This window comes from Ambystoma mexicanum, chromosome 11 (genome assembly GCF_040938575.1).
Source record: "Ambystoma mexicanum isolate Mex_15411 chromosome 11, UKY_AmexF1_1, whole genome shotgun sequence".
Lineage (NCBI taxonomy): Eukaryota > Metazoa > Chordata > Amphibia > Caudata > Ambystomatidae > Ambystoma > Ambystoma mexicanum.
This window is the reverse complement of record NC_090934.1, coordinates 402,078,766-402,102,453: the sequence shown is the minus strand read 5'-3', so window position 1 is coordinate 402,102,453 and position 23,688 is coordinate 402,078,766. Positions and strand designations below refer to the sequence as shown.

Sequence of the window (23,688 nt, the reverse complement as noted above, 5' to 3'; positions counted from 1 at the left end):
CTTTGACTGCACACTTTCCTTCTCCCCACACATCTCTGATGTCTCTAAAAAATTCAAATTTCTTATTGCACCTCCTTAGAGGTACTCTTCCTTTCTTCACTTTCCCTCAGAAGCTCACTGTCTTCCAAGATCTGATTCTCTCTAGGTTGGACTACTGTAACAGCCTCTTTCTAAATCTACCTGCCTCTACTCTCCGCCCTTTACAACTAATCCAGAACAGGACTGCAAGACTTGTCCTTGGCCTCAAGCCCTGGAATCGTATCTCTCCAGCTCTGAAATCCCTTCATTGGCTCCCAGTGGATGCAAGGATTAAATTTAAAACCCTTTGCATTGTCCACAAGGCTTTCTGGGGCCTGGGTCCAAAATACCTTCAACTATCCCTCCGTAAATACCTCCCCTCTCGAGCCCTTCGCTCCTCTACCTCTAACTCCCCCAGGGTCAGTTGTTTTTCAAAGAAACGAGCTGGAGGTTGATCTCTGTCTTCGGCCGGGGCCTCCCTTTGGAACTGCCACCTTGAATCTTGAGGAGATCCATCTACAGTTCAGGAAGCTCCTCAAGACCTTCTTCTTCGCTTCTGCCTTTGCCCCGCTTCTCCCTTGCTGATCTGCCTTTTCCCTCGGCACTCTGCACCTGGCCACCTTCTGCCCTTCGGGCCCAGGTACCTGCTCACCCTGCCATCCTCCTGCACTGCCTCCGGGCCACCCCTTGCACTGGGGCTTGTGTCAGTAACAGTACAGTTTGCCACCCACTCTTCCTCTGCACTTATCAGATACACCCTAATTGACTAACCTAGCACCTTTGTCTCTTACAGGCTGCACTACCACTGCTAACACTCTATTTAATTATTTATGTACTTACTATTTATTTTGTTTCTCTCCTATGCTCTGCACTTTCCCCCTTCCCCATGCACTTGCGCACTCTCAATGTCACTGGGCCTAGTAAGATCGTTGTTTTTGCTTCTCCCATGTTCCCCTCCCTTCGCCTGGTCGCGCTCTGAAACACCTGTGTACAAGCGCGATATAAATAAAATATCATATCATATCATATCATTGCCTGAAGCCAAACATAAGAATGACAGATTGATCTTCATTGCGGGCAGTCCTATATGTGCAGATATGGTATCGGGTCTAGGGATTCCTCATCGGAATGATATTCCTGGTCCCCTACGGTGGAGTCACTCCCATTGAGGTCCCACTTGCCCATACCCCGAGGGAGGGTCATGTGGAATGGGTTCACCTCCCTGGCTTCAAAGAGGTTGGCTCCCCCCATGGGGAGAAAGGACGAATACCCTCAATTCCTCACAGTTCCAAGCCCAAATGTTGAAGTAATCTACGAGGTAGAATTGGCTGGAGATGACTGAGGTGTTTAAATGCAATGGTGAAGGGGGACAATGTATTCAAAGGATTGTGACATATAAGTTTAATAGTGATGCTGCCATGTGTTTGGGTCGAAAGGGAAGAGATCAGATAGTGAGAGAGTTGTATGGTCCAGTGGGCACCTGTCTTTGCGGAGCAGCATGGTTTCAGCAATGAAGACACTGGGCTGGTCATCCACTGTTGGGGGTCGCCCAGTAAAACTTTTTTGTGTTTTTAAAAAGAAATATATATGGTTTATAACAAACCTTTATACATGAAAACATCAATTCATTCATACAACAACTTCATTTCAAATGTTTTTGCCCTTGGTGGTTGGTAGTGAGGGGAGAAGGGGCATACATGTAACAATATGTTTATCCGCCTGTCTGGAGGGGATGCTTTAGTCACAGAAAAGTAGAGATAACATAAAAATCCAATACATATTGCATGCACATGTGATCCCCCCTCTTCCTGCGAATTTTCAACCTATTTCTCTTTTGGCCTTTTTATTTTAACTTTTGGAATATTTGGTTACTCCCATGCTTAGTGCCTTTCTTGAGGAGTCCTCTTTTTGTTATCCTTTTCAATCAGGCTTTCGTCCTGGCCATGGTACGGAAACTGTGCTTGTCTCAGTAGTTGAAGATTTTTCGTGGCTTTGTGATCAGGGTGGTGTCAGGGCACTGATTTTACTTGATCTATCAGCTGCTTTTGACACCATTGAGCATTCCATCTTGCTTGATCGTCTTCCGGCGGCTGGTATCTCAGGTCTTGTGCTATCCTGGTTGGTATCCATAGGAATGACCGTATGGTATATTTGTTTGAATTTCGGCTGTACGAAAATTCCGTACAGCCGAACATTTCGAAGAAATACACCATACATTGACATTATAGCAAACAAAGGGACATGGGGTTGCAGGGGTGTCCCCCGCACCCTTCTTTGCTATAATGGTATCGGGAAAGCAGGGGGACAAAGAAAATTTGAAGAAAAAAAAAAGAATAGCACTCTGCGGCAGAAGTTCCACTTCTAGATGGTTAGGCGGAATTCACGTTGCAGAGTTAGCGCTGCAGTAAGGGAGAACAGGTACGTTTGGACGGCAGAGGTATGTATCAGTGTTAGGGAGGTGAAGGGAGGGGGGATAGAAGGCGGGAGGGGTGATCTTCATGATTATTGCCATTACACACATTTCAAATTCATAATTTTCAGATTTTAAACATTCCTAATGTAAATAATCATGGACATCTATCCTGGTTTAGATGGTTCCTTGCGGATCGGTCTCAGTCGCTTTCTCTTTCTCCTTATCAGTCTGCAGCACCCCCCCCCCCCTGGCTTTGGGGGTTCTTGCGGATCGTTCTCAATCACTTTCTTTTTATTCTTATCAGTCTGCAGCACCCCCAGTGGCTTTGGGGGTTCTGCTCTTTCCCCTATTTTGTTCAATGTTTACATCTAGCATTGCTAAACTCATTCAGTCCCACGGCTTCCTGTGCTATTCAAATGCTGACGACACCCAGATTGTTGTTCGCCTAAATCTCTCACAGCGGGATGAAGGACAATCGGCTGAAGTTGAACTGGGACAAGACCAGGGTGTTGGTCCTCCCTCAGCCATTTCTTTCTGCTCCCCATCTTTTTGGCTCCCTTTTCTTTGGCCTATCCCGACCCCTATTTCAGTGGTTAAAGATCTTAGCTATAAGATCTCAGCCTCCTTGTCTGTGGAACCTCAAATCACTAGCATATGTCAATCTGGCTACTATAAATTAAACATCCATTGGAACGTTCGTTCTCTCTTACCGGCCCTTATTCAGGCTCCTGTGGTAGCCTCTTTGGTCTTTGGAACCATGGACTATTGCAACTCTGTCTTTTTTAGCGCAGCCATCATATTTAATTCAGCGTCTGCACGTTTTGCAGAATTTGGCTGCCAGAGTTATTGCTCAATCCATGTATCGGGTCTCTGCTTCTCCTATTCTGCACTCACTTCACTGGCTCCCAGTCACAACCATTTTAAGTCCATGTCTATTGTTCATCGCGCCTTTTATGGGACTGGCGCGGAATATCTTCAATCCAAATTTCCGCCTTATATTCCTGTTTGAGCTCTGCGCTCTCAAGACACCCTTCTCATTCAGGCTCTTCGTTTCGATCATTCCCGGATTGGAGGATGCGCTTTCTTAGCGGCTGCGGCCGCATTGTGGAATCGTCTTCCACGTCCACTCCAGGCTATTAAAGATCATTTTCTTTTTCGCCGTTCCTTAAAAACGCATCTTTTTAAGGTGGTGGAACGCGTTTATAACAGATGTTTGGGTTTATTTGGCGCCAAGATGCTTTGTTGGTGTAAGCCTGAACTCTATACATAAACTTACCATGACATAACATTCAACAGGCATATGATTGCCTGTAAAATAGTATGCAATAATTGTGGTTCAACTATAAACAATTTATAAAGACTGCAACTGAGCGCCAATCATAATATCCAATCTAGTACATCCCTCATGTATAGGGAATCTTTCAAATAAAAAAATTATTGCATATACTGTACATATATTTTTGAGAGAATGAATTTAATGTTGATTTCCAACACTATTCCTAATAATTACATTACAACTTTCATAAATGTAATTATTATGAAGTGTGTTTGAAATCAACATGAAATTAATTCTCTTGAAAATGTTATCATAGTCTATTAGAAAGATTACTTATATATGAGAGCCCATGTGCAGGATTAGACTGTTCAATCCACATTCAAAGATGGTTCTTCAACTAAATACAGTACTCTAACCTCAGTGCAGTATATTGGCTCTTACCAAACAACACTCTCCCTCATCCCTTGCCTCACTCATTTGAGGTTTCTTTACATCATGACAGAAAATGTTTATCTATTATTTTTCCCTTCACCCATGTGCAGCGTCTCCCCGGCTTCTTCTTGTGCAGATATTTATAAGAGTTTTGTTCGCCCCCCACATGTGGCCTGTTATTTTTTTCTGTATGATAGTAGATGGCAGGCCATCAGCAGGGCTGAGCGACCTTGCTGAAGATTCCAGCTATGAGGCAGTTGGGCCAGACTGGACCACAGCCAGGTTGCAGCTGCTGCCCTCACCAGCAGTGAGGGCTCTCAAGGAAGACATGCTGTGTATGATATGGGAACGCTGCAAGCTGGGTTTATAGGCGAGCAGGAAGTCTAGTCTTTCGATGCGTGCACTGCATGGTGATGGCATCGCTGATCACTGTGGCAAGTCAGCAGTAAATGGAGCTGGCTTGGAAAGTATAAGGCTCTGGGTCTCTCAATAGGTTTGGTTGTTGAATACGGCTAATCCTTGGACTGTGTTAGCAGCGGGTGCTACAGACTACCTTCGTGATACCTTCTTGCTACAAACTGCAAGCACTAGTTTCAGCCCTCTTTGACGGTATAACGGAACTGGGAATACACTGGAAGGAAGGCACACAATCAACTAGCCTGAGTTGTACCTGCGATGAGCGCAGACAGTCGGAGAATCAGGGTTCCACGGGGGCCGATTGAGCTCTCTCCAGGCCGGCTTAAATCCAAGAGACAACTGAAAGAGCTCATGGATACAGCAATAGCAGAATCCTGACCAAGGAGAGAATTAACTAGAGGCTGGAGGGCATGGGTGAAGATTAAAACCCTGATGCAAAAGGGAGATATATCTCGAAGGGGGCCAGACCCACTCTGTTAAAGCATATGTGGGAAACACTAGAGTTACCAGCTAAAGTGGGAGATCAGAGAAAGGAAACCAATTTTCTGAGACACTATGATATTCTAAGAACCGCTAAGATTAGCCGTACTACAGGAGTTTGGAACTAAATTATTTGTGCGTGCGAGGATCCTGAAAAACTGATCGCTCCTTGCTTCCAGTCAAAAAGCTATCCAATGAAGCGGAGTCAACTGAAGTTGGTCTAACATATTACAGTAGACTACATGACGGCATGAAGCATGGTGATTCCACTGACTTCAAGGTGGACGCAGCAGTAAAAACGTTTTATTTTTATTTTACTGACAGTTGTTTAAAAAGTACTTGTCTCAGATGCTCAGGAGTTAAGGAAGACTAGAAATCACTGACACTATTTAATGATAAAGTTTGATAAAAAAGAAACACACTTAATGCCCAAGCACTTTGACTTGACACTAATTCATCCTAGTTACAAAATTCGATAATGAAAAGAGAATGTTCAAACAATACAATTGAAAATATAATTTGCTCCAATGGGCACTTTTAACAACACAGTAAAAAAGTAAAATAACCAAAATGCCTATTTTAACAACCTATCGTTAGTATATTTTAATCTGAAATGTCGTCTTTGAATGCCTTTGCTGACACACATTTTGATATTACTGTCCTTTATCAAAGTATTTTGAAGATATCATAAGCAATACATATTTGACAATGAAGATCTGCAGTCTGTTTTGTTTCGGGCACAGTTTTCTAGCAATGTTTAGGATTTCAGATTTATTCAAATAATGTTAATGGGGCTGATAACCTCATTATCACAGTTACTAAAAAAACATTTTTTTAAAAGGGTTACGCTGGATCCTATCTGGCTTTGAGGGCATGGACCTAGCACGTATAAGCCGCACAAAAGCTGCTGACAAAAATGCAGCATATTTATAAGATCATATAAGAAGGGAACTGCTTTGAGATCTTGCTGTATATGAAGTAGATGATCAAGCTGATTTTGGATCCAGCAATTGACACAATCGGAGCTTAGGCGCTGACTAGCTGCACAGTCATTGCATCTGGACGCTGTGTGTATATGTGCGCTAGAAAGCAAATGCCCACCATAAGGATGTATTGCTACATCTACACTTCTAGGGCATGATGCGTATTGGCCCAGATCTGGATTCAAAATAAATACATTGTTGGATGATTTAACATATTCTTAGCCACTGCAGGGTAAAATGCAAGAGAAGAAAGCTTACAAGAAGCCCGAACCATCCCAACGTTTCTGGCGATTCAGAGGATTTGCAAGAACCTAATCAGGCTTTAGGAATAACAAGCATCAGTGGCAATCACTGGTGCCATCCAAGACCCAGCAGTCCTTCACGAGACTCTAGGTGGCAGACTAAGGTTCTACATGCACGCTTGGAAGGCATTGATAAAGGATTCATGGATGACATCAGTTGTGTCAGGAGAGTGTGCTCCAGAGGTCTCTACAACCACTCTTTAGGCATGTCCAGACACTGAAGATAACCAAAAGCTTGGTGATACTGGAGAGTATGATAGAGGGGCTATTCAGGAAGGTAGCAATAGAACCTGTTGCAATTTCAGAGGAATGTCCAGGCTTCTAATCTCATGTGTTTCTGGTACCGGAATCCTCAGGAGGTTATTGTCTGGTGCTAAACTTAAGAGCCTTCTATGTGTGCATTTCACGTGTAAACTTTTCTATAGAGATGAAGTAGAAGATTATACTAATGCTTCAACAAGATCTATGTCTGACATAATTAGACCTGAATGTTGCCTATCAAGAGCCCACCAGATGTTTCTCTGGTTCGGCTACTCAGAAAACTCTGTTGGTACAAGCTCCTTCCCTTTGGCTTGAAATCAGCTTCCAGGATATTTACAAAATTGGATTCTTATTTGGATGATTGGTTGACCGCCAACAGAACAGAGGAGAGAGCAAGAAGGCATACTCTAAGGTGTGCAAAGTTTTGAGCTTGTAGGAATTTCTAGTGAATCTCAAGAACTCTCCGTTAACATGTGTTCAAAGACTGGACTTCATTTGGGCCTCTATCAAGATGGATGTTGGCATGTTCTTTATTCCCATGGCCAGGAGAGATCAGGTCACATCTCCGAAAGCAATTAGACCCTCAACAGTCATTGGCCAGAGATCCAGGGGCTGATGGCAGTGACTGTTATTTTCTGATACCTTAGGCGAGGTACTATTTGAAGCAGGTGGTGTGTCTTGAGACAAATAGCCCGGCCAGTGCCAGATAGGAGGACCGGATTCCATTGTGGTACAAGATCCCAAGTCAACTACAATGGAGGTTGAAGCCAGAGACATTGAGCAGGGAAGATCCTCTGCATCCATCGCACCCAGTCCTGGTGGCAATGGATGCCAGCCAGTTTGTATGGGTTGCAACAATAGTTTTTTTTATTTTTGCAAGTTCAGGGGAAATGGACTACCTCTGAAAGTGCCAGATCCTTGAATCTGAGAGATCTGGTGACTGTATATCAATCCCTGTCCATGTTTCATCTTATCTACACAGCAGGCCAATCACGTTATGGTAAAAGCATACATGAACAAGCAAAGAGGGACACGTGTGCTCTCCCTAAATCTTCTGGCAGAGAGGCTCTTTCAGTGGTCAGAACAGAGCATCCTTTCTCTGAATGGAGTCTATATTCAGCGATTCCTAAACATAGTCACTGATGGACTGAGCAGGACGTTTCCCTTATCATGGTTGAGACTATCCAACAAAGAACTTTCATTGATCTGTGCCAAAATAGGGGTCATTATGATATAGTTGTTTGCAACCATGGATAATGCAGTGATTCCTTTGTATTCTTCCCAGTTTCCAGGTCCCCGGGTGTGGGATTAGGAGGCACTACAGTTTACATGGCCAAGTTGTCACCTATATGCCTTCCCCCTCCCTTTCCCCTTATCCTCATGGTGCGTCACAACAAAATGCAGCAACAAGCAGAGATCATCCTAATAGTGCTCTATTGACCAATGAGGAGTTGGTACGCTCTCTTTCTGGAAGTTGCAGTGATGTTGAGTGGAGCAGGAATCATCATTCTTCCTCAAACTCTTGGTATGGAGGTTGGATGGTAAGTCCTTCAAAGATTAGGATTATAAGGTAAGGTGACCTAGCAGTCCAAGTGGCTAGGAGACCTTAAACCAGTAGGCCGTGTTCCCATCACTGGGATTTGTTTCAATTGTGGTGTGGTGTGGGGGTCACAGTGTTCATCCTTTTATATTGTGACCCTCCTGAAATCTTGTATTTCCAATTGGAAGAATTCCTAAAAGACTTCAGTGGGCAGCTTTAAAAGTCACCCTGAGCCTTGGGTAAGGTTAGCGGTCCTCTAAGAATTGATGGCAAAATTGCTTTATTTTGTTGAATTTGTCTGGACATAAGATAATCCCACCTTGTGATTTGACCCTCGTTATTCATGATATGCTTCAGGCTTCTTATAAGATATTGGATTCAGCCAATTTAGAAGCTCTGCCTTATAAAACTCTGTTTTCTTCATCAGGAAGGTAAGTGATCTAGGAGTGTTTTGTTATATGCCTCTCTACCCTAGGGTTGTTCTTGTGGCTCTTTTCTGAGACAGGGGCTTTATTAAATTCTTAAAATCTGCTCCCCATTCCACCTTACTCCAGATGCAGTCCTTTCGGCTCTGGGCTCTGAAGGAGGATCGGCGTAGAACGCAATTCAGCTCTCCTGAACGTATGTGTTGTTATCTAGAATTCACCCAATTGTTCAGAGTATGCAAGAGTTTGACATTCAGGGAAAACAAGAGGGATACAAAACCAGCAGAGCCCTCGTTGAGCAGATGTAGCTGGCTGTTAATTGCGAGAGCGTATCACTTAGCAGGGTTTTTCCTTCCTCTCATCACTCAAGGGAGATCTACTAGGGAGTGGCTGCATCTTGCCAGAGGCTATGGGAGTCCCAATGCAGGACATCTACCAATCAGCAACATGTGCAATGCCATTAACTTCCATTGAACATTATATGGTCTTGTTACAGGCTCCTTAGTGGGAGAATAAGAGCCAAGTGCAGTGAATTTGAGTTCATAAGGTGTGCACAAATAAATATGGTTTTACATTTGTCTGGGCGCTGTTGGTATTTAATTCCCAGTTGTTGCATTTTTTTGGTATATCCTCAAATGAGTGAGGAAGGTGACGAAGGAGCGGTTTATTAGGTAATGTTAGGATTCAGATGTGTAAGGAAGGCATGGTATAATTAGTAAGACAGCCACAGTACAAGGGTGTTTATTGAACGTTGACAAAGGTGTGATAAACTATTATCTACCCCATAATCTATAGATGGGAGCAAGCTACAACCATTAAATAATAGAAAATGCTGTGCTAGTTGTGTCGTGTCAAAATAAAGATGGCCTACACTAAAAAAATATTGCCAAACCTCACTCTACATAATAAAAGGTATGTTGGATATTGCTGTGTATGAATGAAAAGTGTTCAAGAACTAATACGTCAGAATGACTGAGTAAATGTGTTCCCCTTCCCCACTTTTTCAGAGACGGGACAAGGCGTCTGTTTGGAGCTCGGAACACACTTTTGAGCCTCTGGATACAGTTCAATTCAATGGTGCTATTTCTCAATGTTAGCACAAGTCTGTCTCACAATGCTGCTTTACAACAGGTCTCCCTTTGTTGGGCTCTGACCTTCTTCAATTATTCACTGGCATCAGACTTTAGATTGTGTGAGGGAGGTTTGACTCGGACCCTCACATGACCACTTTGACTTTATTTCTGCCTTTGCAATGGTTTTCTGGTATCTGTAGTTCTCATACAAAGTTCACTTTCACTTTGGTTCCTCTCAACCGGGGTTACAGTATTAAACTTTCACAATTTCTCTGGCTTCCCTCAGTCAGGCACAAGTCTTTTAACATTACTTCTCTTCAATCGCATCAAAGTTCAAAACACATCTTACTGAAACTTTCGACTGGGCTGTTTCCCTTTGGCTGACCTCGGTTGTTTTCTACACTCCTTCTTTCAGCACTACACAGTTCAAAAAGTATTTTTCGGTTTTCCTGCAACTTTCTCCTTATTGCTTGGCCTTGCTCAGTCTTTTCAGGGTCTCCCTCGACCGGGGTCGGACCCTCTCCCAAAGTTCACAAGGATCTCCCTCTGCCGGGGTCGGACCCTCTCCTGAAGTTCACAAGGTCTCTCTGCTGGGCTCAGACCGCTCTCAGGATTCTTAAAGGGCCTCCCTCTGCTAGGCTCGGAACTTTGTCACTGAATAGCTCAACAAAACGAAAAAGAATGTCTTTGGACTTCAAGTCCCATAAAGCAGTTCTTGGCATTTTGCTCACACTTTCTCAGCTCCCCACCTGCCTCCCATGCGCAGTCAGGCTCAGTATCTGGGTTGTCCTTCCCCCTCCAGGCATCTGGGTTGTCCTTCCTCCTCCAGGCCTTCCAGGTTCCTCTCAGCTCCACAGGTCTCTCTCTGGTGTCCTGGTTCCCTGCAGCATCCCCAGCTTGCTCAAAGTGTGCTCTCCTCCTCCACCTTTTATACTTCTTGGGAGTGTTAAGTGGAGTCAGATGTGAGTTGTTAGAAAGGGGGGCCTAACCTTACCTGGCATCATTAGCGGGACAGTCCAGTCCTAATATGGCATAGTCTTTCTTCTGTCTCTCAGTGGTGTTTTGAGAGATCGTCATTGTCTCAGCTCCCCTCTTCCTCGTCTCAGTGTATAATAAGAAATGCATTCAAGTAGAAACAGTAAACATAACCAACCCAATTCACTTTCACAAAATGTCACCGTTTAAAAACAAATCCCCATTACCACAAAGCCCCCGCTATCCTTGAAATCTCCCTTCTTTCCTAAGTGTCGACTCCCCCACCCCAATAGACACTGGTGGTCTTTTATGCGCTTCCCACTTTTCCTCCTGACTCTTCTCCCATTGGTCTCTCTGTCCTTTCTAATGCACATTGGACTTCTCCAGACACTCAGCGGAATTGTATCCTTTAGGGACAACACTGCACTCACCCCCAAAGTTGCTTTCAGAAAGTCTACCTCTGGGCATGCTGCTACAGTCATGAAAGATGATTCTGTTCTTGCTTTTTTGCTATTCTCTCATTTTTTTATTGATTTGTACTGATAAAAACATTGATCTTTTTTCGGAATTTCAGATGTGTTTTTGTACATTCGCTTTACATTATGTTTTTACTCACCTTATATTTCATTATATTTTTCTCCATTTTAATGTTACACTTGACACTACTATATAATCTCATACAAATCCATACAGATGTATATTTGAACATGAATCATCATTCGGTGGTGCGGAATGCCTCCAAATGGCGCCAAAACATACCCGCGCCAATAGGTCCCTGTGCCCTACTGGCTGCAGCGAACATGGCGCCCCGAAACGGTACCTGCAGCCAAACGGCCGCACCATAACGGTGTGCATCGAACCGGTCGCGTGGAAACTTCCTGCTCCGCCTATACTTTGGGAAGAGGTGTATTCCCTTGTGCAGCACACCCCCTGCTGTTTCGCTAAGTACCTGTGCATGCACACATGAATCATTCTGTTACGTCTTTGAACTCGCTCATGTCCTTGTATGTTATTTCTTCTGGATTTTTATCTTTTTTGTTGCATCTTCCTTTACTTGGTATTCACCATTTGACTTCATTTACTTTGCTTGCTTCCTTTTCGATTGCTTGTTTTTGTTCTTGTTGTCAGTGCAGCATGCTCGCTTAGAAAGTTGGATTTTTGCACTGTAGCATTGTGTCCTGTATTTTCACACTGTGACAGCCTACAACTAATGGGTCCCTCAGCATTGTTATATCTGCCCTGCGCCCTCCACGCGGTGACGTAGGGCGTCTGAATAAAAGCCCCGCCCTCGCGCAAGGGAGGCAGTTGCGGGCACAGACTCCAACGACGTGTGGCTTGTTTCATTTCGCTCCGGCTGGAGCTGCGCCACTGCGGCCTACCTCAGAGGCCCACAACATTCTGCCTCCGCGCGGAGCCAGAACGTAACAAGCATAGTGTCCAATGTTTTCCCAAAGTGGCAGTTTTTTGCTAGCTCTCTCAATGCTGTCAGATAGTATTCTATCAACCCTTTCTTAGTAATGCAACCTGTGTCTTAACTCATCTCCTTTACTTTCAAACCTCTTCATCTTTTTAATGCTTCCACACAGGACCTATATTATTGAGCCATCATTTACAAACAACGTCTTTTGAAATATCCGTTACCATTCTAGTCCTAGTAGGTGCGTTAGCCAGAGCAGATTCTTTTCCTCTTGCTGACCTCTCGTGTGCACTTCAAAGCTTAGCAGCCATTGCTGCCACGGTATTGCCGGCGTACCTGAGCTTGGTAGAAATACTGGGGATGCAGTGACGTATTCCTTTATTTCTTGTATCTTTTTGTGTTGCGCTTTCTTTCCTTTGCATGTTCAATATTGTTTCTTCGCTCCTCAGGCCTTTTGAGATTACATCCTCTCACTCTGCGCCATTGTGGAGTTATCATTACTTTAGAGATTCAAATGACTCACTTACACAATTATGTGTTTGCTGTGTATTTTATTCTTTGATTCAGCATTGTGGTCTTGTGCCCTTTTAAGCAGTGTTGAGTCCCTGCTAAGGGCTCTTACGGGGTCACGCGTCAGTCAATTCCACCAGACGCATGGCTGATGTGTGTTCCTCCTGCGCTGGGCCAGCGCGGCCTCCCAGGCAGAGGGCCTGCCCTGCAGAGCCCTCCATGACAGCAGAGCCCCTGTTATATCCGCCCTCCGCCCCGCTACGCGGTGACGTAGGGCGTCTTAATAAAAGCCCCGCCCACGCGCAATGGAGGGAGTTCAGGGCACAGACTCCTGCTTCAGGTGTCGTGTCTTTCTTTCGCTCCAACTGGAGCTGCGTCACTGACACGCAAAGCGCACGTGCGTTCACAGCTGTAGACAGTGGAGGAGAGGCAGCGGCCCTATCCGCCAACAGGTTCACAGGGTGGCCTCAACAGGGACCATCAGGGGACGACGTCACACGACATGGCGACCGGCACGTCCACCCCTGGGCCTAGCAGGCCATCCAGAATTGCAGTGAATCTGCCGTTCTCACCACCGCCAACTCACCCACAGAGCAACTTGACCATGATAATTCAACCTTTCGATCCGTTCACGGATCCATACTTGGTTGGCCCCCGCTGGCAGCTATGGCTCCAAAAATTTGAGATGGCTATGGAGTGCAAGGACGTAACCTCGTCTAAGAAGATGAGATCGTACCTACTTTTGAACGTGGGGGACGAGGTGCTACGCATTTTCAATGCGCTAACCTTCGCGGATGGCCTGGACATCTACCAACGATCGAAGGACGCGTTGACGGCTCACTTTCTCCCGCAACTCAATCCTGACTATGAGACATTCATATTCTGCACCACGTTTCAGGTGGAAGAGGAGACCTTGGATGCTTTTCATACCCGGCTCAGGAAGCTAGCAATGTCATGTGAGTTCACGGATGTCGAGCAAGAGATCCGGAGACAACTCATCAATGGCATCCACTCCAAGAAACTAAGGAGGTTGGTGCTGGGTGAGAGGGGCATCTCTTTGACGCGCATTCTGGAGCTGGGTCACCAGAGGGAGCTAGCACATGCCAGGGCCGCTAACATGGGTTTGACTCTGCACAAACTACAGCAGGCCCTCGCGTCATCCATGGTGGCCCAGGTCACGAACAGACAATCCACAAGGGATGAATCCGGTGGTAACTACGCACCGCCCTGATGGCAGCCACGGATCCCGGGGCCACAGAGTGTGGATGGTGTGGTGGACCGCGTCACGGACGGCGAAATTGCCCGGCACAAGGCACAACGTGCGGGGCATGTGGCAGGAAGGACCACTATGCAAAGGTGTGCCGTTCCTCAGGCGCTCCATTACCGCCTCCGCCGAACCCTCAGGAGAGGAGTGGTACAAAGAAGAAGAAACAGGGAGTCACGAGGCGTGTCGAAGCTAACAACTTGTCGACTGAGGAAGACGGAGATGACATCACAGGAACTCCACTAGACCCCGGCAGAGAGCAGCGGACCAAAAGAAGGAAAGTCTACCTAGTGTCAGCCCTGGATAGAGGACGCGGCACGCAGAAGAAAGGGCTCCAGAGGCGAAAATGCCAGGTCACCCTCCAAAACCAGCAGATATGGATGACCATTGACACGGGAGCTTCAGTGAATGTCATGCCCACGTTCAAGACATTGCAGCCACAACCATCCCTCAAGAACACTGACACTCTCCTGTTCGCATATGGCTGCAAGAAGCCGCTACCGGTAGTTGGCAGATTCCGCACGACCCTCAGCCACGGCGAGAACAGGCTACCCTCAAAAGTCTACGTAGTGAACGCCGGGATCGAATGCCTTCTGAGCGGTGATGCAGCAGAGAACTTAGGGCTCGTACAGTTTGTCAGTCAGATCGGGGAAGCCCAAGAGGTCGAGAAACTCCTGGCGCGACATCCGAACCTGCTGAACGGAATTGGGTGCCTGAAAGGAAAGACAATTAAACTCCACATTGATAAGTCTGTCCAGCCAAGGGCCGTCAGAAATCAGAAGACCCCATTCCACATGCGCGAGCAGGTGGAGACTGAACTAAAAGCGCTGGAAGAAGCAGGTATCATCGAGGAGGTGACGGTGCCGACACCATGGGTGTCCCCGATGGTGGTCACACGAAAACCCAAACAACCAGAGAAGGTCCGCATTTGCATAGACATGCGCCTCCCGAACACTGCCATAAAGAGGGCACCATATCACACCAACCCTCGACGAGATTGTGGCTGATCTCACGGGATCCAAAGTCTTCTCAAAAGTTGATCTGAAAGCAGGGTACCATCAGCTGAAGCTACACAAGGACTCTCGGTACATAACAACTTTTTCTACACACTTGGGTCTGCGAAGATACAAGCGGCTAAGCTTCGGCATATCTTCGGCAGCTGAAGTCTTCCAACAGACCATCCAAGAAGTCATCCGGGACATCCCAGGTGTCCTCAATGTCAGTGACGACATCCTGATCCACGCTCAGGACAAAGGAGAACACTCGAGAAGGCTAAAGATGCTCTTGGACCATTTGGAGGCTGCAGGCCAGTTTTTCAAGACAGAGATATCTGTTTTTGGCTACAAGTTCAGCAGCTCTGGCATCTCGCCGGACTCCCAGAAGGTCGCTGACATACAGGCCACAAGTCCGCCCAAGACACCCACAGACGTCCGCAGTTTCCTGGGGATGGCCACGTACTGTGGAAGATTCATCCGAAACCTGGCCACATTGTCGGAACCCCTTCGTGAACTCACAAAGCTCAACGCGAAGTGGGAGTGGGGAAAAGATTGCCAAGATGCCTTCGAGAGCATCAAAGAGTCGCTGTCCGTAGAGACGAGAATGGCGTACTATGACACTGCTCTTCTGACGGAACTCTACGTGGACGCCAGCCCTGTCGGCCTGGGGGCCATCCTCATGCAGGTTACTAACGAAGGCGAGAAGAGACCCATCGCCTATGCGTCGCGTGCTCTCACAGCGACGGAGCAGAGGTACTCTCACGTCGAGAAAGAGGCGATCGCCGTATTGTGGGGGTGCCGCCACTTCCACCTGTACTGTAGGGCCGCAAGTTCACAGCGATTACGGACCACAAGCCCCTCTTACCCATCTTCATGGGCACTTCCTCGCACCCACCGGCCAGAATAGCCAAATGGCTGCTACACCTTCAGCAGTACAATTTTGAGCTCCTTTATCAACTGGGATGTGGCAACCCGGCAGACTTCCTCTCCAGGCACCCGAGAGCGGCAACGCCACAGGAAGTCCAGGTGGCCGAAGAGACCGAAGAACACATCTGCCAGGTGGTGCGGGCAATGAGGCCGAAGGCGGTCAGCATTGAGGACATCGCGGAGGAAACATGCAGTGACCCCTGCTGCGATTTGGTGAAAGATGCCATCATTTCGGGCGGCTGGAGATCATTTATGAAAAACACGCACAACAGGACGGAAGAGGCAAAGGCGTTCCTCACAGGAACATTCACCGTCCGCCAAGACTTGTCGATAACAGACCAGGGGCTGCTGCTCCGCGGAAATCGCATCGTCATCCCGCCAGGCCTGCACGACCGGATAGTGGCACTCGCCTATGAGGGCCACCAAGGGATGGCTCGAACGAAGGCTCGCATTCGACAACGAGTGTGGTTCCCTCGAATTGATGAAAAATTGGAAAAATTTGTCAACACCTGCCTGCCGTGCCTCATAACCGGAGCCCCACCAGATCCGGAACCCATCCTATCGGCGGAACGAGTCTCTGGCAGGTAGGACGCAATAAGAATCGACTTCTGCAAACTACGAGAGGGCCTGTACCTCCTGGTGGCAATCGATGACCACTCCCGATACCCCGAAGTCGAGATGGTCGAGTCCACGGCAGCAGAAGTGGTCATCCCGGCCATTGAGAAGATGTTCGCGACACATGGACTCCCAACCACGATCAAAAGTGACAATGGAGCACCCTTCCAAGGGGTGGAGTTCAAACAGTACTTGCAAGATCTGAACATCCGGTATCACCACATCATGCCCAGGTGGCCCCAGGCTAACGGCGATGTAGAACGTTTCATGAGAACAATTAACAAAGTGTTGAGGCTGTCGAAGGCAAATGCCAGCACGTGGAAGGTCGACCTATATCGTTTCCTGAGGAACTACAGGGTCACCCGCACTGCACAACAGGCGTTCCCCCAGCGGATCTCATGTTCGGCACCGTCATCAGGTCGTCCATCCCACATCACCCCAGCAGAGGACCGGACGAGCTGGACGAGGGGCGCACTGACAGAAGACGAAGGGACGCCAATGCCAACATGAGCGCCAAGAGGAGGTCGCGACCATCCGACCACCGGGTGGGCAACCAGGTAGTCATGTTACGAAACCCGACGAAGTCCAAAATGGATTCCCGCTACGAGACTCTCCCATGGACTGTCCGTGAGACACGAGGGACCATGATAACTGCACAAAGGGGGCATCGTCAGGTGACGCGTAACGCGTCATGGTTCAAGGCGGTGCCGCGCAACATCTGGACTGATGGGGACTGTCCCCAAGAAGATGAGTCGCCGCCGCGGATCGAGGACGGACCCGAGGATCACCAAGGCGAAGAAGATGCAGGGGACAGAACATGGGAGCAGGGGAGCGAACAGGACCTGGGTGAGCCGGAGGCGGAAAGTGAGCGATCTGATGAGACTGTAGAAACCACCTCACGGGGTGGAAGATATAGCCTGAGAGCTGCCACTCAGCCGCCATCTCGGCTCAAGGACTATGTGTGGTAGTGTGGATTTTGGAATTTGTAAATGGGAAGTTGTGTTTGTATTTTGTTATACTCACGAGTAGAAGCCTACTCGTCTGGGTGTGTTCCGTTGTTGTGTTTTGTTTAAAATAAAGGAGGAATGTTATATCCGCCCTCCGCCCCGCTACGCGGTGACGTAGGGCGTCTTAATAAAAAACCCTGCCCGCGCAAGGGAGGCAGTTCCGGGCACAGACTCCAGCAGCATGTGTCGTGTCTTTCTTTCGCTCCGGCTGGAGCTGTGTCACTGAGGCCTACCTCCGAGGCCTACCACGTTCTGCCTCCGTGCGGGGCCCGAACATAACAGCCCCTGCAAGGTAACCCTGCCCTCCCTGCATTTGTGCCCTGCAGAGCCCCTGCATGGGCACCTCTGTCGGCGTGTGGCCTGGGTGCCCCCAGGCCATGGTCCAGTCATGTAACCATGACTGCGGTGTAGGTCCGTGTCAGAGCTGGCCTTAGGGCGACTTTTGCCCCTGCCATGCCAGCTCGGGGGAGTCTTTCAAGGGCTCCCCCGAGCTGGCGTTGTGGGACAAGGCGCAGCAGGCGGCCTTTTACTGTAAAAGGGACCAGCAGCGGTGGGTGCATTTAAATGCACCTCTCCACCGTGGACACTTTTCACAAGAAAAGGTGCCATTAGCCCCCCACCACGCCAGCTCCGGGGAGTCTTTCAAGCGCTCCCCCGAGCTGGCGTGGTGGCAGAAGGTGTGTCAGGCGCCTCATTGCCATTGAATGAACCCCGTGATGGCGGGCTCATTCGATGACAATGGGGTGCTAATGGCACCTATTTAACCTCCTCACAGGAGCGAGGAGGTTAAAAAAAAAAAAGGTTGCCCATCCTGGCCCTGCCCCCTTCCGCCCCGCCCCCTGTTAACCAGTGTGACCACAGCCCAACAGAGTAAACCCTTTTACTGAAAGTGTAGGCTGGGTGCCCCCAGCTAATCCACGGACTGGCCAGCATGTCCGTGAGCCAGCCCGCAACTGTCTGGTGAAGTAAATGTGTTGGGTGCCCCCAGCGATGGTCGGACTGCCTGCGTGACCGCAGGTTCAGTCATAACAAGCATGATATGTACTGCTTCAATATCAAGCGTGCTGCCCAGAGCGGCCTGTTCTCACTGCTGCCGGCGCTCTTAATCCAGCACTTCCTCCCCTCCCAGAATGCCCCTCTTTTCATCAGACTTTACGCTTGGGGAGCAGAACGTCTTTCGTCACTGTCTGACAGGATGCTGCCAGCCAAGCCATGCCTAGCGTCATGGACATTGCAGCAGCTATGAGATTAGATTAGTTCTGGTGTGAATCTCCCTGACAGATAGTGAATTCCCTGCAGCATTCTGTTATTGCAAGAAGAGTCCGTTTACAATTCATAGTACTCATCACCCCGGTCCATCACGATGCTCAATTCGGTTCCCTCCCATCGTCTTCCCCACTGTGCCAGCCTTAGGGCAGAGCGGCCCTGGGGCGCCCTGCCTTTTAGCCCCCCACCAGCCGGGGTGAGTCTTTCAAGGGCTCCCCTGAGCTTGTGTGGTGGGTGAAGGCACGACAGGCGCCCAATGAACCGAAATGCACTCTGCTCTTGACAAGAGCGGAGTGTATTTTATCACATCCGGGCACGGCTGTCAAACTAGCATGGGGCAGCCTTTGAAAGACAGCCCCATGCTGGTTTGACAGCCACAGCTGTATTGAAGCGATTAACTTCCCGCTCCAGCACTGAGTGTGGAGTTAATCACTCAATTAAATACAGTGGGGGGAGGGGTGTGGGGGTGCCAAATTTTGTTGACTCGCCCCGGGCACTGGCAGTGCTAAGGCCTGCCCTGCCTCACCGGAACCACCACGTTTTAGACGCTACAGGTGGAGGTACCGCATAGCTCAGGTCATTTTGGTTCATATTATTTGGTCGGTATCACTAAACTGCCTTTTTTCGATGCCAATTACCCTGAGTCTTGGGCTTCAGTTTTAGCACCCTCACACCACTTCGCTGATAATTGAATAAACTCCTCTGAAACCTCAGGGTGCTGGGTAGCAAATATTCCTGCAGCCCAGGAATAATGCTGGTTTCACTGTTGTTCCTGATTATTGTTCACTGATCTGACGGGGCTCTTTTTCTTCTACCCACAGGTGCAGCTGGCAGAAGATCAGCGACAAAGCCTGAACTCGCAGACCTCATCAGAGAACAATTTAGGAGGGAGAATAAGGTGGAGGTTTTGAGGGTGGGTGTTGGGTGGAGGGCTTGTTTAAGGGAGGGTGGGTCAAAATCCCAATAGAAACTGAAGGGGTACCCCTGCAAAATGCACTGGCAGGCCTCGGACTAGTGCTTTAGGTGAGCCTCAGTTTGACCACAGACAACAGAACCAGGGACCGGAACAGCTACAAAAAGCCCTACAGAACGGATCCCAGCGTTCTGTTTCTAAGGCAAGATTGGTACTGGTAAACACCTCTTCTGAATTTGCTGCTTTTCTGGGCTCCTGTTGTCTTCCTGCTGCTACCTGCAATCGAGCTTGCATGAGTTGTTAACTCATTGCACCTTAAAGAAGAAAAAGCAACTATACATCTATTAATTGGAGAGTTTCACTGCTAACAGTTTTCAAAGTATTATCCAGTTCTTTCTTCATGTTGGCTATTTAAGTTGGAAGCATGTTCTGAATATGATGTGTTGCATTGTTTTATTTTGCCTGCAGCAGTTCTGGAGTAGAGAAAAGCTGTCTGTTTAGCATTCCCTCCTGTAGTGTCTTTCCCAATGATTTTTAGTTTTCGGCAGCGAAAAGCCCACATTGCTCCTATTTCTGTACTCCCTACCAAGTTCCTCTGTCCCTCTCATTCTTTTTCTGACACTGGAAATGTTGAAAGGGAAGATATGCAATTTGGAATCAAGAGACCAATCAAGGCTTCCCCACATCACCAATGATTGTGTGACCATTTGCACATCATCTTAGCTCTCGCTCTGCTTCAGTGCACTTATTTGGAAAATTGTGAGGGCACAGAACATTTGGCAATAAGGTTAAGGACCTCATTAAGAGAAAGGTGGTGCGATTAAAAAGTGGCAGTAATTCCATTACCACCACTACTGCTGCATTATCTCTGTATTACGAGTTTGGTGATAAGGTGCAAGAGTTACCTCCAGCACATTTTGGAGATAAATCTTCCACCTTACTGCCAAATATCATCATATTTACTATGCAGTATTACCGCTCGTGGCAAATCTCTTAAAAATCCCCATGGAGCACTGTGGACTCCAAAAATGGAGACTAACACATCCGTGCCACCACTTGTAATTGTGTGGTAAGTCCATGGGACCGAGTGGTGGGTGGTAAAGTTAAATGAATTTAGTGGTAAATCATCGGATTTAAAATTAAAGCTAAGTTCGTACATACAAGAGTAGATCATAGCGGATCCTGCTTAGCACTAAGCCATGCACCCCGTTTGCTCGCAGGTTTACTGCTGATTTACTATAAAACTCGTAATGAGCCCCTAAGTTCTTTATAACCTGGCCATTAAACATGATCACCTAATCATTCTCTGTGACTTCAAAAAAGAGAACGCAAACTCGCAGGAAACAAAACCGCTTGAGACAATGGAACTATGACAAATGGTGAAAGGGGCGATGCGCACAGCAGGCTACACTCTAGATGAAGGGTCAGACTGGGCCATAAAATTGTCACTGGCACCAATGAAAATGTGGCCCACAGTTGCAAATTCCTTTTGTGACACTGTTTGAATAATGCCCAAGATGGATCTTTTTGATAAAGTGTGGTGCAAATTGTGCATTTTAAAGAATATTTATTCATCAACACTGGTCAAATTAATTAACTCATCAAACTGGCCCAAATTGGCAAAAAGAGTGTACCACTTTGAGCAAGAAAATGTCCCACACCAGCATTTTGTGTTTTTTGTTCGGCCCTGGGCCTATTGACCTATAGGCCAGTCCGATCCTGTCTAGATGCAATCTTTGTCAATAGAAATCTGATCACAAGAGCACCACCAATCCAAGTACTATGGAGCGACCACCTCATTATACACTTGGTGATCCAAATAACATCAAAAGGCATCCAACAACCTCCAAAAGAACCTGATCTGGAAAAGAAACTGGAGAACCATCAAAAGCTTTAACCTAGAAAAAAAAAACTAGAACCTTCAAAGCCATTGATTGCAACCCTGGATGCAAATGACAGACGAAAAAGCAGACCTAATCCTGAAATAGATCGTGAAAACAATAGATGGCATCTCTCTGGAAAAACCCTCATCCCATCACGAAAGAAAGCAGTGGCGAGATGATTCATGCCCCACCTCAAAGCAATGAAAATAAACCAGAAACAAGAACAAGAATGGAGGAAAAACTACGACAAAAGAATAGCATATAAAAAACATCTGATCATAGAAAGCGGAAATAGTCAAAGCGACAAAGAAATGCTAGAAAGACTGGATCACAAAAGCCAACAACACTCAGAAAGAACTGTTCAACATCATAAACAAGATGAGAAATCCTCCTGGATGCAATAACACACTGGTGCAGTCACAAAAATTATGCAACGATCTTGTAGACCACTTTAAGAGTAAAATCACCAACATACATCAGATCACACAAAGTAGACAAACCAACCCGACCATTCACCACATCCAACCAACCCCGGGCCCACAGAACAGGCTGAACATGTTTGCCCAAATGTCAAGGGCAAAAATCATCAACTTGGTGAGCAAAAGCAACAAGGCAGGCTCCCCAGTTGACCCCTGTCCACCAGACCTCCACAAATCGATCCTTACCCAGGGTAAAACATTGGAATACTACCTAAACCACTTCAATCTGTCACTTTCAATGGGAAGAGTACCACAAGCCTTCAAATCAGCCTACATCAAACCGCTCCACAAAGATACATTGGGCAATTTGGAAGACCTCTCAAACTACAGACCCTAGCTCAAACATTCCTTACCTAGCAAAACTAATAGAAACCTATGTCTACGAACAAATACTGGAACACGTCAAAAACAACCAGCTACTGGACCAGGCCCAAGAAGGCTTCAGACACATGAAAGGAACAGAGACAGCACTGCTCTATATGGGATGACCTAAAGACCAACGCAGACTCCAACACAAACTCTACACTGATCTACTCAACCTCTCCTCCACATTCATCACAGTCAACCATAACACCCTGGTCAAGAGACTGTAAGAAATTGGGATTAGCGGCACAGTGCTGCTTTGGACTAAATCCTTCTTGTTCGGAAGAACAGAAACAGTATAGCTAAAAACATTCAAATCCGCACCGCCGGACACTTCTTGTGGAGTTCCACAAGCTCCTTGTTATCCCCCACTACTGTTCAATATCTATATGATGCCACTAATCAACCTCAATTACATAGATGATACCCAAATAATTTACAAAATCAACGGCAATTAAGAGAAAAAGCGCACACTAACAGACTGTCTCAAAGAACTATATCAATGGATGAACACTAATAACCTTAAAATTAACCCGGACAAAATGGGTGCAGGAGTAGCAGAGAAGTTGGGATGCAAATGGTGTGGGGGGAGGGTATGCAGTTGGAATGCAAGTGCCACTTTTAAAATGTAATAAAGCTTAAACGAGCAGGTTCAGTGGAAGTAGCTGGTTCCCGCTTTGTGCCAAAGGCAACTGTGTTTATTTTTACTATGGGCGATTTATCGTGTTTCATCATTACACAAATGTGTTGGAAAACTAGCTTCCATAAAACAGGTGTAGTAGGTATGAGTACTTCTTGAAATAGCTTTGATACATGCATTTTTAATCAACAGACATAATTATGTAAGTATTTAGGGAGAATGTAGAAATTCAAAAGGAAAGGTGTACTCTATACTGATTTCTAAAATAAATTCTAGTGACTGATGTGATCTCAAGAATCTTGTTGTTTTATTTCAAAATGCATTCAACTTCCTATCTGCAGTTCAAAAATGCCAGCAGCTGCCGGTCTCAGCAACCATTTTGAACCCGATTTTCCAGGTGCAGGAGTGCTTTTTGGGGTTTAAAAAATTACACATTGTTTTACGCCTCGGATACTACCATGGGGCGTTTTCCTTGTTTTGTCAGGCAGAATAGAATGCCTGGAATGGAATGGAAATTTCCAGCTGTTCCTTACCCTCCGTTTGGAGAAACTGAATGGTTTCCCGCCAGCCTATGATTTTAATGCTATCCGAAAACCGTTGGATTCTGAGGAATTCAGACTTTTAACATCAGCTAAAAGCAGTCGAACTCAATAGGCATTTACAGTTATTGCACAATGAAGTGCAGAGAAAAGTGCTAACCTGTTTTGCTAGGTTTAAGACTTTTGTTGCACTTGGTAGTGGAAATCAAGTTCAATCTTCAAACGGCTGGCTTGCCCCCTTCCCATGTACAATGATATTCCTTACAACCATCATT

General features: G+C 46.8%; 1 protein-coding gene across 4 annotated transcripts in view; it reads left to right on the top strand.

Annotated features, from left to right (window-relative positions):
* Window positions 1–23,162, top strand: part of LOC138503444 (para-nitrobenzyl esterase-like) — a 344,471-nt gene extending 321,309 nt beyond the window's left edge. For all 4 annotated transcript variants that reach the window (XM_069623187.1, XM_069623185.1, XM_069623186.1 and 1 more), the window contains exon 10: window positions 19,418–23,162. The gene's annotated coding sequence lies outside the window, so the exon portion shown is untranslated. The remainder of the gene's footprint in view (window positions 1–19,417) is intronic.
* The last annotated feature ends 526 nt before the right edge of the window (window positions 23,163–23,688 follow it).